This window comes from Neopelma chrysocephalum, unplaced genomic scaffold (genome assembly GCF_003984885.1).
Source record: "Neopelma chrysocephalum unplaced genomic scaffold, ASM398488v2 Primary Assembly neopelma1_84, whole genome shotgun sequence".
In the NCBI taxonomy this organism is placed as follows: domain Eukaryota; kingdom Metazoa; phylum Chordata; class Aves; order Passeriformes; family Pipridae; genus Neopelma; species Neopelma chrysocephalum.
The window spans coordinates 8,927,945-8,941,734 of record NW_020897746.1 but is presented as its reverse complement, the minus strand read 5'-3'; the positions used below and the strand labels follow the sequence as shown (position 1 = coordinate 8,941,734).

At 45.6% G+C, this 13,790-nt stretch overlaps 1 protein-coding gene across 1 annotated transcript in view; it reads left to right on the top strand.

The window, feature by feature from the left end:
* The window catches only part of CACNG4 (calcium voltage-gated channel auxiliary subunit gamma 4), a 43,104-nt gene that overhangs the window by 18,442 nt on the left and 10,872 nt on the right, over positions 1-13,790 (top strand). The gene's annotated exons all lie outside the window — the stretch shown is intronic.

The following is a 13,790-nucleotide window of genomic DNA, read 5'->3' as shown; positions in this document are numbered from 1 at the left end:
TTCAGGAGAGAAGGCCGTGCTGCATCGGCAGCGCTGTGAGCAGGGGAGCTGCTGGAGCCGGCTGATATTCCGGCACGACGGAGTATTTTTAGAGCCATCCTATGGTGCAGGATTTTTAACTTCCATTTCACAGCCCTCGAAGCCTGGCAAACTTTCATTAACATTTGATGCCTTGAAGTCATGCAAGGTCGAGGGGGGAAAGGGAGGGGAAGGAGGAAAAAGAAATACACCTTTTTGGAGCGTGTAGTTTGCGAAGTTGCTGGGAAGCTTCAGGAAACCTTCAATCCCTCCTTTCTGTACCAGGTGGTTTTAAAGTACCCAAACCATTCAGAAAACATAGCAAGAATCCCAAACCATGGCTGGGTGGAAGAGTCTTACTTAATTAACTTAACAGGTAAAATACCTGGAGTCTCTTTGACCCTTGGCAAGATTGAAGCACTTTTTAAACAGAAAGCTCGCCACCTTACAAGGATTATGCCTCCCTTCTTGGCCCATTATTAGACAACTTTGCTAATTTAAGGCTCTTTGACCCATAAATCCCCAAATTATTTATAAGCCATCCTAGAGAGGAGAACGTGGGCCATGGAGAAGTTAAAGGATTTGCTCCCAGTTCCCACTGCACTCGCTGCCATTTCTGCTCAGCACAAAGTAAGGCTTTTCTGCCCAAATTTTTAACTGGTGAAAACAGTGCTTCCCTGGCTACAAGGCAGACTCTCAACTGGAAAATAAATTAACAGAAACTCTATTTTTCCCCCCTCTAAATATACACACATACACACACACACACACACACACAGAGCGTCTCTTCGCATACAACCGAGATTTTTCATAGGCTGAGGGAGTAGGAAGAAGAGACGTATTTTTGTCTCCTTGGCAAAAATACACTGGCAGCACAGCACTGAGTTGTAAAGATTGAGTAAGTACCAGAGCACGGCCCCGTTAAGGAGGTTTTGGAAAGCTGCCCTTTGGCTGCCTGTGCCCATCTGCCAGGGATGCTGCCCTGGGGGGGCCTCAGCGTGGGGGACCCCAACCAGCCCCTACAGGCTCCTGAGGTGGAAGAGGAGGTTGAAATACCTGGAAATGAGGAGCTGTCAGCTCTGCATTGTGCCAGGTGAAGTGTCTGAAGGGGAGAGGAGCTGCAAACCTCCCCCTGTGCATGGCAGCGTTCCCGGGCGGTCGGAGCTGCTGCCTGTCTCCTCAGCTGGGCACCTCTCAGGAGGTCTGGCCAAGGTGGTGACAAACTGGTCCCCTCCTGCTTTCAAAACTCAGGAGGAAATATGGTCCCCAACATGTTGTTGTACAAGGGCAGGGAGAAAAACAAAGGGCTGAGGGGCAAAGGGATGTGAGGGAGGCAGTGGCACAACAGCCATGGCAACTGGGCACGGGGTACCTGCCTTATGTCCAGCCTTCCCAGCAAAAGGAAAATGCCTTGGTTTTCTCTTCCCAGACACTTCCATGTCATCCTAGGACAACAAAAAGCAATAAGCATTTCTGGTTACAATGGCAGATGTGCCTGATTCTGGTAAGGGCTGGGACTCTCGGATACATTATTTAGATCAAATTCTGAGATCCCAGATTGGATTGCTCAGAGCTCCAACCACCATTATCCTTCCCCAGTGCAGGTAGAGACATTTCATAGTAAAATTCAATTCTGAAATACTGAAAGTAAACTCAGAAACCTCGACAATAAAATATTTATGCACCTGTGCTTTAGTGCATTGTAATTTTGCATGACACGTTTTGCTTTTCAAGACTGACTAGATTAAGGCACTTCTGATTCATTAAAAACATTTTCCCAAATGCTGTTTCTACAAATATTGTTGGGCCACTCTGTTTAGTTATATTTATTAGCTGGTGTAACAAGGAGGTTACGTCTTCCATAAACCTGAGAGGAACCCGCTTAAATGTGTTGCTCTGAATCTCAGCAGAGAAGAAAACAGTTCTCATGAATAATTAAAGCTTAAAGAGGTCATGCTGGTTTTGCAGCCTCATTTTTATTTGTCACTGTTTAGTTTGCATTAGGAAATGGGAAGTTTCAGGTGCAGGAGCCAAATGGAATCTCTTCTGCATGTGTTCATTTAAACAGGTCTATTTGGGAGCTGTCTCCATTTTTATGTATGAGGCCATTTGTTAGCTGTAATAATTTAAATCAGTCTTGGGAATTAGAAGTTTAAGGCTTTTAATTTTCACCAGGCAGTGGCTGTGCATCCCCTCACCTTCTGTCAGCAGTGTGAGCACCGACTCCTAGGCCAGGCAGGGCTGGATGTAGGCAGGGCTGGATGCAGGCAGAGCAGGGATGCAGGCAGAGCTGCTCAGGGAGGACCAGGTCACCAGCTAGTCCCCATCTCCACAGGCAGCACCAACCTTGCCAAGGTCCTGCTCTCCTCCCAGGCCCCCTCCTTGCCTCTGGCCACCCACTGCCCACTCTTCCCATCTCCTCCTCAGCTCTCTCTCCCTTCCCACTTTCTTCTGAGCTTCTTTTCCTCCTCCCCTGTGAACCACCTCCTGCTCCTTCCCACTCTGACCCAAAGTGCTCCTTTTCATCCTCTTTTTTTATGTTGCTCTCTCCTTCCTCCACGAGGGTACAGCACCTTTCAGTTCTGCTGGAAATCGAGAATAACCAAGTCAGTAATAACTCTAATTCAAGATAAAATCCTACATATTGCCTTCATATTTTCTTCCAGGATATATTACAATTGCAAAATATTTTTGTTCCTTTTATTTTTTTCCCCACTGGAACATATTCTGTCTATCCAGCAACGCTGTTATTTGTTCCCAAGGTTAGACATTAGCCCTGAATATTCAACTAGACAACACGAACAACACTAATCTCTCCTAGTGGAGTGTCTTTTCCACTAACACATCATGCAGATGATTACTGAAACCTTTGCCTTGCATTTCCCAAATCCAGCCATCAGCAGGGTTTTGGCAGTTACACCCCTTTTTCCTAACCTTTAGATTCCCTGTTGTCATCTGCCTTCTTTCTGTCCCGCATCACTGATTGTGCATGATCAATCTCTAGAGGTTTTGCTTCTGTGTATAACTCAACAAGCTGGCAGAGAAACGAGGAAGACTCATTTCTGTGCTCCAAAATGGATGTAGAACCAACTCAAGGTCACTGCATTATGAAGACAGACATATTGCAAGCATTCCCTTCAATTAAGGTGATTCATGGAGTGAAATTTCCCTATTGCTTCTTCAATGCCCACCTGTTTTCCTGAATGCCATCATCTTATAATGAATCTCCATGGATTGAAGAGACATGGAATCATTACAAGATTCCAGGAGTGTCCAAATATTCTGCATATTCCTAATCAGTTCACTAACAAGGTCCTATATCACTGCTTTCCAGTGTAACCCTCACTTTTTTACCAAAGAAAACCCCCACCTTTTTAGTGCATGAATGAGCCAAAAGAAAGCTTGCAAGGAAAGAGTTCAGCTCTAGATGTCAGGTTAGAGATGTTCCCTGCTATTAGAACAGACAATAACTCATTTAATGCAGAGAGGTAATTACAAAGTGTCTCTGCTACACCAAGAGACCTTGCAAGCAGCATCAATAATATGAACCATTTTTCTACTGACTAGATCTGGAGGGTTTTTTCATTGCAGAAGTCACCAGGTGCATCCTGTGCATGTTACCCCAAACAACCCCAAGGAATACCCTCATTCTGGAGAGCTGTTTCTTAGATTTCGGACTGCTGTAAGCCAACTGCAGACCTTGCCTGTTGTGAAATGAAAATGTTCCAGGAAATGGAAAAAAATGGTAGTTTAAAAGAGCCTAAAAATAGAAATTAAGAATGAGAAGGCAATAACTCAAGGCTGCACATGTATGAAAGCTGAAGTGGCAGAAGATCACACATTGCACTGGGTATGTTCATCCAGTTCAACACCCCAGAGGTGACCATGACAGGGTCTCAAATTATAAACTTTGGGAACTCTGAAGAGACATGAATGTCCATTTCCTCCCCCAGGTAGTGACAAGCCATGGTACAGACTGTATAGATATTCTGTGATGGTAAAAGGTGAAACCATCAAGCCCTGGTTGATCACCACGTTAATGAGGCAGAACTGAAGACTTACCAAAGGAAGGGAAACCATATGGGTAAAAACCAAACTATCCCTTAAAGGGAAACTTGATTCCAATTGTGCCAATGCAGGGGAAAAACCCCACAGTTTGACAATGTAAAAATAAACGTGATTTGTCATTTTGCAGCACGTGAGCACACTTCACCAGGCAAATCGACGGTCTGTTCTCAGAACTGCGTCCAGTACAGTCCTCTCATAATGACTGATGGACTGGCAGCAATCCCCCTGGATGATCAAGTCTTTGTACTGGTGAATCTGTGTCAAGGTCAAGAATACTGGGGGCAAAAAGTGGATTTTGGTCCAAATCAAGATATACCTGAATCCTGGTTGGCATTCAGGCCACCACAATTTATTTCCCACACTGAGGTGTTGGACGACGATGCCCATCGTGTAGTTACACTTCTGAATAACGAGTCAGTCTCTGACATATTGTGCCAAAAGCATTACCAGTTACTAAAGTACCTCTTTAAATTAAGGCATTTTGGGCCAGAATGTAAGTAAGACCTCACTGGAAAATGACTTTCAGTTCAGAGCTCTGATGGATGAACACACTCACCTAAGAAGCCAACACCAGCTCTCAAATGTCACACTAATTTTAGCCAAGGTGGAAAAGCCAGCTACAGAACTCTAATGAAGGTTTCTATCCAAGCTCCAAATTCATTTTAAAAGGATGAGGAGGATTATATCAGCCACCCAGAAACAGCCTTGGCAAAGTGGCAGCAGAGCAAAGTATGGAAATGAGTGGTGAGACAAACTTCTGGGCTGCCGGGATAAAGGACTGTGGCATGAGATGCAGGACGAGATGAGGTGTGAAGGCAGAACACAGCGAGTGTGGGCCGTGGTGGTAGATAGAAAAGCAGACACAGGGAAGTGAGTTAACAACCCCACGACAACCAGAAATGTTGACAGTTCCTTGGGACTGAGCCAGCCGTGGGAACGCTCGCCGTGGCAGGGCTGACTGAGCTCTGACTTGAAAATGCTCCTCCAGCAGCATCACCAATGGTACCCCAAAACAACCACGTCATACCCAGGCTGAGGAATTGCCCCTGTTTCCCCATGCAGATGATTTGCAAAATGCAAACTGAACATCGAGGCTGGGAGAACGTCAGTCTTTCTCCCTAGAAAGAGTCGTTCCCTCAACAAGCTCCATGAAAAGGAGCAACAAAAAAGACTAAAATAAGCCACAGAACCCCCTGAAGTTTCCCCCACTTTGCCACCCAAGCAGATGGATGGTTAATAAGAGAAAATTGCAGATGGTTGTAGGAAGACCATCAGCAATGCATGGAGGGGCTGCAGGGGATGCCTGAGCAATGGTCATGCAGCACATTTGCACTGTTTGGTCCAGGAAAGGCAGCTCGAGGGGACTGGAGCATTGCTGAATGACCTCAGTCCTGAATTCTGTGGCCAAAATGCTGGTTTGTGGGACAAACATTCAAAGGAGCTGGAAATTATGTGGCACGAAACAACACGTAACATACAACTCTCACCTCCCTTGCCTCTGTCCTACATTTCCCCCACACCATTGGTATTCACTGTGGCAGCACAAGGGCACTTAGTACTTTTGGCAGCAGTTTTGTAATGACTGAAGAGAATTCAAAGGACAGCAGCCAGACACTGTGATGTGCTTTATTAGCTCCCAGATGTGCAGGTGAGGTGAATCTTTGGGAAATGAGTTTTGCTGCCGCGGATTTTCTGACATCACTCAAGGTCTCAAAATCTTATAATGGAACAAAAGGCTGTCACAGAATTTGAAAGTCGTCTTTGGCGAAGCGTTATTTCTGCATCTGTTCATTTCTTACCCAGAAATACAAGTGCACAACATCTTTGATGATATTTGCCCAGCTGAAAACAGGAGGTCAGCTGCTGAGGTTGGATATTTCCACGTGAATTATAACTGTCTGAGCCTCTGTAGGCGTTTCCCGGGATGTCTTCTGGTGTAGGTGATCCAGAATCTGGAGATGCTTTACCAGGCTGTGTAAAATAGTGTTTGGGTGTTATGTGCTGGATTACACCATGTCAAAATAATATTGCTCAAAGAGTGAAATTGTTCTTGCAACAATTAGAAGTCCCACCCCAGCAGCAGAGGTACCCCATCCCTGGAAGTGTTCAAGGCCAGGTTGGACAGGGCTTTGGAGCAACCTGATCTGGTAGAAGGTGTCCCTGCCCATGGCAGGGGAGTTGGAAGGAGGTGAGCTTTAAGACCTCTTCCAACACAAACCATTCTGTGATTCTACAAATAGTGGAATTCTTGACCACCTAAGCAAGGTACATCTTCTGATATGTGGCAGACTTTGGGAAACAGGGAGCATCCACTGGCATCTGGAGGAGATCAGCTAAGGCATCACATCTGGGCCACAGGAAACTCAAGAATGTTAGAAAAGGGATGGTTGTGACACAAAGGTCAAACTCCCCAAGTAGGAACCTCTTGGACCAGTCACTATTTATGGCTGTGAAACTCAGGGCAGTGGAGTTGGGTCTTGGGCAATGAGGAACATGAGCTCAACTACAGTTTGAGACTCCTGTGAAAAAAAAACAATGCAAGGAATAGAGCAGCACAGCCTTGGTTCTGTGGGATTGTGGTGAAAGAAGGAGCTGTGAGCAGCTTCCAACAGAGAGGGCTTTGTAGAGGAGCACCAAGGAGAGGCTGTGGACAGCGAAAGGCCATCGGATCAATCACAGCCACAGTGCAGGCAAGGTGGGGAGAGCAGGTTATAATATTCTAAATACTGCAGAACAGTGGCATAAGACAGTCCCATCTCTTGTAGGAAGTCTGTGATAAACACAGGAGGGAGCATTAGCTGCTACACGAAGGTAAGAGAAGCGGAGCGAGGGTAATGGTGGCACCAAGCACGTCAAACGACAGGATAAACCGAGACCTGTTCCTAGAGAAAACGTGCTCCTGCCAGACTGGAGGGGAACGGTGAGCACTAAGAATAAGGGCCGGGTGAGAGCAGCACATGATCCCCTGCCAGCACCAGCTCATTTGCAAGTGCGTGGGCAGCAGCAGCTGCTCCGGCGCGTCTCCTCCAGCACTGCCACCGGAGCCCTCCTCAGGTGTTGGGCACACCAGGAAGGTGTTCTGAGCTTAAAAATGTCAAAGAGGAGCAAAATGGAGCAGGCAGCAAAAGCCACTGGTCGTTCTTCACCCGACACTGAGGGGGCTGCTGGGAAGCTGTGAGCGGCAGAGGGGGAGGGCTGGGAAAAGGGGAAATTCATGTCACAGCAGAAGATAAGAAAATAAGAGACTTGAGGAGGAGTTTTGCTTTGCCCACCAGACAATTGAAAATAGATCAAAAGAAGAACCCAAAGGGTTTGTTAGAGATGACAGCTCCTAAGGAAGAAAGTGGGGCAAATTTCATACATTTGAACATTTTAAAATCATTTTCTTCTTGCCCAGGAAGTAGAGGGGGAGCAAACAAAGGGAGAAGACCAGATTCTGATATCACTGTTACTGGGTGAGACAGATTTGAGCCCACTGCAGTGAAATCAGAATCTGGCCCATAAGTAGGCAGTTCAGCTCCCTGTGATGAGAAACAAGTGAGTTCTGAGTTCAGGGATGAAAAAGAAAGAAGGAAAGGACTTCTATAAGGGTAATAAAAGATTCTTTTTTTCACTGGCTCAGTACCTGTAGAGAAACATGGTCAAGACTTAGGATAAATTCCTTTTAAAGACTCAGCTGAGCTGAATCTGCTTTGGTCTGACCATGATGGGCAGCTCATGCTGGCCAGCTGGTTAATGGCACTATGGGAGCCCACAGTTATGGGAATGGACTTCTAATCTTTTTAGATCCTGAGCATTTTCTGAAAACAAGACCTACCCTGGCAAAAGTATGACAATAACCCCAGGTACAAGCAGTGCTCTTCATCAAATTCATCTCCAGGATGAAACAAAAATACAAACTGTCATATGGACAAATTTCCTGGACTGGCAGGACTCCGGGGGTGTCAGACAGAATCTGTCTCAAAAACAGCCTATGCTTTGAAGTTTCCAGCTCTCACAACAGCCAAACTTTTTTCAAAGGCAGACACCCAATAAATGTGTACTTAACCTCCTGAGGCTTCCTCCTCTGCTGGCTCCATCCTCCACGGTGCTGAAGGCGGCTCACAGCAGCAACGTGGTGTAGCAAATTCACATGAGGTGTGTTTTGCACATGACCTGCATCAATAGTTCATGATTTCCTTTATAATGACAGCATTAAACATCCTCAGGCAGAGGCTCATGGGATCTGTGCTCGTTCGAGTAACTTAAGGACAAGCTTGTGAAACTCTCAGCAAACAGCAGGAGACAAATAATCAAACTCAGGGCATTTTAACAGAGGAAGTGCCGAGTTACGGGAGAACATCCAGTGCTGTTCCTTGTCTGAGTGGAGAGGTCAGGACTGGAATAGTCCCTGTTTGACCATCAGCAACACAAAGCAGGTTTTGAAAGTGAAAGGAGGTGCATCACCCGTTCCTCTTCTCAAGGGTTGTTCTACAACAAGAGGAATGAAAAGAAAGTGAACTCGGCAGCTGTGAGTGCTGTGGTGTCAGTCCAGTGAGACAGGGGAGTTGTACTGGTGGAAAATCAAAGAAATGAACACAGTGCACAGATAGATATTTTTGTGGAGAGGAACATTTTTTGGCATGTCTGATCTCCTTTGCTCACTATTGCTCAAATCACGAGGCAAAGGGCTCCAGAACTTGTCAGCAAAGAAATCTTCCCAAGGAAAACATACACAACTGTTTCTCCTCTCCCCTGGCAGAGTCCAGCACTGAGACACTCTCACTCACTATAAATAGAGGTTCTGATGTCGAAGGGAAGTGTAAAGCCATGCCATTAAGGAAACCCAGTCCCACACGGACGGACACTGTGTTCAGGCAACTTCTGTTACAACAGCCCCACCCTGCACGTCACACTTTGCTCGTGGTCTGTGATGTTATCTGTCAGTCAGCCGTCTCTGTGCTGATATACTCAGAAAACTTGTCATTTAAACATCCAGATATTCATGTGTTGCAGTAAATCAGGCTGACAGTCAGCTCTGGAACTGAGGCACAGCGTTTAATCACAGAATAGATGCAACAAGCAGAACCATTGGTCCAAATTTCCCATGGTACCTTACTAATTGCCTTATTTTTAATATACAGTCAGCCCCTTGCAACTTGCCTTCTCTGTATCCTCAAGCACTTGCTGTCAAATGATCTTGAAAATAACTTCATTCCATGTCTTCAAACCATCCCAGAAGACTGATGTTTGCCAGAAAGAAATCAGGTGGTTAGTGGGATTTTAGGTGGGTGTGGGGTGTATTTACCTGTCTGCAGGTAACTGCTGGAGCCGTGTGACCACTCCTGCAGCTGACACTCACTGCCCTCATTCCCTTGGTGTAACTCCCTCTGGAGAACACCCTGATTAACTCTATTAATAGTGTGCATGTGTGTGCACCAAGTATCTGTAGCTGCTCAAGAGCTACAAGAACGCAGCGTGTTGGCAGGGGAGGGTTTGATCCAAGGAGGTCGCAAATATTTGGTGCCCCGTGAGGCTTCTCCAGAGGTCCCAAACCTGCTGTTTTACTGACCAATCTCACAAGAAGGGCGGGTGGGAGGGCTGGAAGCTGAAATGGTTAACGGAGCAGAGGCTGTGGATGCAGAAGGAGGCAGCAGGTCGGCCCATCTCTCCTCATGTGTCTGCCGCTGCTATCGGATATCGCCTCCCGTGAGCGCGTGCTCAGAGCTGGGAGACAAAAATTGCTATTGACAGCAGTACCCTGCAGACAAGGTCCTCTGCTGCAGAGCTGCCCGAGTCCTGCGTGGTGGAAAGCAATTTTAAATGACAACAGAGCACTAATGTTGTGGAGGGACCTTGTTGTGTGGAGATCTCAGGATTAGGGCAGGGAGAAAACAGAAAGTCCAGCCTGCCCCTGACAAATATCGCCAGACATTTAAGCGCTCTGTCTTCCAGTGCTGATTTGTGCAAACACTTCCAGGGCATCAGGGAATGTTGTCATTGATAAACACTGACCACGGGAAATGGCTGTTTCAAAGACATGCTGATGGTATGGACGACAACAATGGGATCGTGGAACGCACGGCCACAAAGTTAAAAAGCATTTGCATCCCACAGCATTAACCTTCACTCTCAGTCATCAAAAAATAAAAACCCAGCAAACAATCTGCAATGGTAGAGGCAGGATTATTAAAGGATTATTTGAGAAAGAGCAAGGAGAAGGTTGTATGTCATCAGAATTTGCAATCACTACTTTGATTTGCTGTTGAAAGCTCTATGTATTTTGAGATCTCAAACCCCAAAACAAAGCTTAATCTTCACTTAGGCACTATAGTTCCCTCCCTTATCACATTATCTGAATACATCACACTCTAATTATAGTTGTCTGAACAACACTTAGTGAGATTGGGAAGTACTAACCTTGTTGGAGAAGCCCTTGAACACAGAGTAGAACCAAGTCAGAAACACTCTTTAGTTTTTAAATGCCAGCTAAGTGTGCTGCAACTAGTGGAAAAAAATGTTCTTACTCCACCAACAGCACTTCAGAAAATTTACCTCTTCATTATCATTAGCTCAGACCTTCAAGTCTTGGCTCAAAATTCAGAACAAAGTTGTTATTAGTATGAGGTAAAAAGCTGTGTTATAATATTTGTATTTCTAAAAGCATCATTTAAAATATATCAGTAATCATTCAAAGAAAGGAGTAATACTTACAGCATCTCAGTGGGATATTATATCTAACTCTCAAGAGGTATCCAGAAGTGCTTCTCAATATTTTAGTATCTGTTAGGCAGTGATTGCAGTTTATTTATCTCTCTCTAGTGGGTACAGCAGTAGGAGTTAAATATTCCATCTTCCTCTCCGAAGGATGTAAGGGACTGTGTCCCCATACTCAAGCAAAAAAAAAAATCTCCCTCTCACATCCTGGGGTGGGCAATGGCTTCATGTGCCTTAGTGACTGGGGACCAATGGCCACATTTTCTGCACATTTCTTCAAGGCAGCTGCTGTGAAGCCTTTGAGAAGAGCTTCAAGGAGCTCAGCCCTTGTGCAGATGCTGCAGAATGGTTGTTACTAACTTCAATTGAGGCATTTTCCTTTTTTGCCACCTCTGCTATTTCATTACTTTTACTTTTTTGCGTTGCTTTACATGCCAGGGCATGGAAATGGGTATTCCAGCAATCCCAGGTTTGCTTTGGTTTTATTTTTCATGTTTAAGTACAAGTCAGACTCTGCTGTTGTGCTTTTAGAGCTGACCACTGCTTCAGTAGCTTCTTCAGCCAATTTTAACTTTTCCCAAATCTGAATTTCGAAGTCTATCATGAAAGAAAGGAATTGTTATTTTTCCTAGCAAACCTTTTTTACTTTGTAGATTGAAAGAGCTCTCAATACCCTGTACATCACCAGAGTTCTTGGTAGCAACTTCAAGCCTCACTGAGAGTTTAATAAGCTGCTGCTGAGTTATGTGGCAACTGTTAAATTTTTATGGGAAAAAGTTATCCAGTCTGCTGCTGTTATTAGCTCTCAAACACCACAGACACTAGAGAGGACCCTGAACCAGGATCTATGCTCTGAACTACATCAAAAATATTGGGAAGAATATTTTGCATTCCTAAGCTTTGATACAAGTCCAAATTTCACAGGCACTTGCTGTTTCTATAAAAATTTGGCCAGAATGACCAATCCCAGTATTCCCAAAAGCTGGAAATAAAAAAGAACTCTCAAGCTCATCCAGAATTTTGTTTGGGGATAATTATCCCTTTTCACCTGTGCTAGTCTTGCTAATACTCTTTCATGTGAAAGGCTCCAAATATAATCACCAGGAAATGAAGGGCTCATCACTCCTGTCCTGCTGGGCTGTTCCAGCCCCACAGTGGAAGGAGCTGCTCGTGGCTCTCCCTGTCTGCACCAAAGCTGTGGGAGTTCAGTGGCTTGTGATACCTCTGCTTTTATATCAGCTCTGGAAAAATTCAGCCAACTACCTTAAAAGTTATTGGAGAACCATGGAATGGTTTGGGTTGGAAGGGATCTTAAGGATCATCTCGTTTCACCCCCTGCCATGGGCAGGGACACCTCCCACTAGCCCAGGCTGCTCCAAGCCACATCCAACCTGGCCTTGGACACTTCCAGGGATGGAGTAGCCACAGATTCTCTGGGCAACCTGTGCCAGGGCCTCACCACCCTCACAGGGAAGAATTTCCCCCTGATATCCCATCTAACCCTGCCCTCTGGCAGTTTAGGAAGTACACAGGGAACGGTACCTACAGACAGTGAAATACATACAGACTGAGAGATGGCCCCACCTGTACACACACAAGCACAGTCATTGAAAAGCCTATTTCCAGAGGAAAATAGGATAGAAAGATTATTTAGATTTTTTTTCCTTAATGAATAGAAAGGATAAAAAGTCGTACTCTGAATGTATCTCCTGTAAATTTTCTGACCACAGGGGAGAGACTCAATGCAATGACCATCCAGCCTCAGGGGACCTGTAATGCTGAGAGTGATTTAGTTGCATCATGTGAACTGCCATAAAAATGAACACTGGGATCTCTAAAATCTGAATTTCAGACTGCCTTGCCAGAGAGCCATCAGGAGCAGCAGCAGACCCTCTGATGGCAAGCAGAGGGATGCATGGGGCAAACACACTCAGCAGGAGCAGTCCCAGCTGAAGTGCTCCCTCCACCTGGCAGCCAGGACAGGTGTGTCACTTCCAGATGTGACATGAGCCACTTACATCTTGTTCCCAGCCTTTGAAGTGCTGTGCAGAGAAAGCCTGAGCTGTTCCTGCAATTAGAGTAGAGACATCATTTACTGGAAGAATTAAATGCGCTGTAGTAGCAAACCTGCAGTTGACACTCACAGGGTGCAATTTAAATCCTCCGGATTAGTAATTCTTTTGAGATCTTTGTAATCATTGGTAATAGGTAGTGAAATAAATCCACATTTATATCCTACAGACTGCAGCTGTGCTTCTGTTAAAGTAGTATTAACTGATGGGTTTTAAATCCTTCTGCCAGCTTGAGCTGTAAGCACCAAAGCTCCTGTGCAGGGATAACTCATCCTGTGTGATGTGTGTTCCCGAGCACGAAAGCACTGGTTAATGAATAATGAAAGCACCAAGGCAGAATCACAGCTCAGGGCTCACTCCTGCAGGAAGCTCTCTGGGGAGAGGTCCTTGTGTGGCTTCCAGTGCCACAGCGACCCAACTGCGGCTCAGACTATGGATAACTGTGGCAGGAGAGAACACAAACTGCTCATGTAAGGCTTTACCTGCATGGACAAAGTGCTGACTTGTTCAGCAGAGTGAGGAGTTCATCTGGTCAGCTCTGGCATTGTTCCTCCAGGTATCAAGAGTGCACACTGTGCCCTGACTTGCTGCACAGGCTTCCAGTTAACTAAGCAAGTATGCCATTAAAAGCTGAGGCAACCTTGAGGGGGACATATGGGTTTAAATCGCAGCAGGAAGAGATTTATGGACTTGTTTTCCCAGCCTAGAGAGTAACTGAAGAGGCCTCAGACAGTTCAGCATTTACCAACCTGATAATGGAAGTCAGCACTTCACTGGGATGAGATGGGAGGGATGGTGGGTGTGGGATTGGCACTTGGCTTTGCCATGGAACGCCAGCCATGGAGCAGGGAGTCACCCTGGGAACAGAAAGGAGCTTTGCAAACTTGGTGTGCTTGTTAGATAAGCTGATAAAGTAAAGCATTAGAAATTAAAAAC